We start from the raw sequence: 1767 nt of genomic DNA on the forward strand, positions 1-1767 counted from the left end.
TAGTCCACTCCCCGAATATAGGTATAGTAGGACCCGGTTATGAAGGAAGACTTGCTCTGTTCTTGATCTTCCTTAGTAATGTCCCTTGTGTGTAGATATAAAGTTTTCTTGCCATGATTGCTAGGTGTAGTTGCACTAATCTTAGTATACTTTGACATGTGATTTAGAATAACTTAGGAATATTTTTCTATTTCTACCTAGTCCATGCTAATGCCATAGATGGGGAGTGTTCTAAGTGAATTACATTATATATGACTTGTTATCTATCAATCATTATCATTTATCTTATGACTTATCCCTGTTATGAGTAAATAGATCATCCATGGTTAACTCTCCATTGCATGTGCAAGTGATCATCATATTCCTATATAAGCCATCCGTTTCCAGTGGTAAAATATAAATCGACAACCCTAGAATACTCTTGGGTAAAATGCTACAATGGTATAATTATCTGTGTGCTTGCAGATATTCAGTATTCATATATATATATATATATATATATATATATATATTCTCTCTAGTCACTTACATTAGTAATAACTGCTTAGTATTATTCTAAGTAGTATCCAAACATATCTCTTATATTCATACTAGGGATGACAACCTAGTTATTCTAGGAGATATAGGTTTATTATAGGTGGCTAAGTATTTCAACCAAGTGACACATTAATAAATATCAAGAGCATTCTTAGCGCTGTTGCTAGGGATAGATTTAAAACTCTATTCTTAGTAGCAATGTTAGGAATGCCAACAATCATTTTTGGTGTCGTTGCCGGAGAAGGTTGAAAGGCTATCCAAAAGGAATATTGATATCACTTGTACCACACTGATGTGATTGAGATAACCATTAACCCCTGCTCAAGCAGGATTACCATTATTTGTCTACTTGTGTATCTTATGCAGGGTAATGTATGATTGGTTTTTACCTTCTGAAGAACTATGTTGAAAATCCAGAAGTTTTGATTAGGAGAACTCAAGCTACGCTCAAGAAGACTCTGGCTTTGAATTCAGAAGACACTCATTTAAGAAGTTTGACACCAGAGTTAGAAGTTATGGCTAATAAGACTCTTCATGAATTCTCTGCTCCAACCACCACTAACATCCATACTGGATCGACAACCGATGTTGGAGAGAATGGATTCGAGCTCAAGCCTGCTCTTATCAACATGGTGCAAGCTAGCCAATTTTGTGGAAAGGCACATGAAGATACGAGTGCACATCTCCAACACTTACTGGAGATTTGCAGCACTTTCACCATCAAAGGAGTAACCAGAGATGCTATTCTACTTTGCCTTTTTCCATTCTCACTGTTTGAAAAGGCAAAACAGTGGTTCTACGCCAATAAAGACTAGAACACTACATGGGATATCTGCTCCACTGCCTTTCTAGCAAAGTTCTTCCCCATGGGCAAGACAAATGCTCTGCGTGGGAAAATTTCAAGTTTTTAGCAACAGCACGATGAATCTGTCCCTGAGGCTTGGGAACACTTTCAAGACTACATCTCAAAGTGTCCTCATCATGGGATGGAGAATTAGCTACTCATGCAAACTTTCTACCATGGGTTGACCACTAGCACCCGTGAGATAATGGATGCTGCTGCTGGAGACGCTTTTCTATCACTCACTATCAGAGATGCAACCGCTCTTATTGAGAAGATGGCTTCCAACCAAGGTTAGAATGAAGAATGAACTCAGACTCACAAGAGAGGTGGAATGCACCAGCTCAAGGAGGTAGACATGCTGTCTGCCAAGATAGATCTACTAATGA

General features: G+C 38.2%; 1 non-coding gene across 1 annotated transcript; it reads right to left on the reverse strand.

Moving 5' to 3' along the window:
- Window positions 1–1416: 1416 nt before the first annotated feature.
- Window positions 1417–1525, reverse strand: LOC136495001 (small nucleolar RNA R71). Its single transcript, XR_010768794.1, has one exon. It is a non-coding gene; the product is annotated as a small nucleolar RNA R71 (small nucleolar RNA).
- Between the last annotated feature and the right edge of the window lie 242 nt (window positions 1526–1767).

Source organism: Miscanthus floridulus, chromosome 11 (genome assembly GCF_019320115.1).
Source record: "Miscanthus floridulus cultivar M001 chromosome 11, ASM1932011v1, whole genome shotgun sequence".
NCBI classification, from domain to species: Eukaryota; Viridiplantae; Streptophyta; class Magnoliopsida; order Poales; family Poaceae; genus Miscanthus; species Miscanthus floridulus.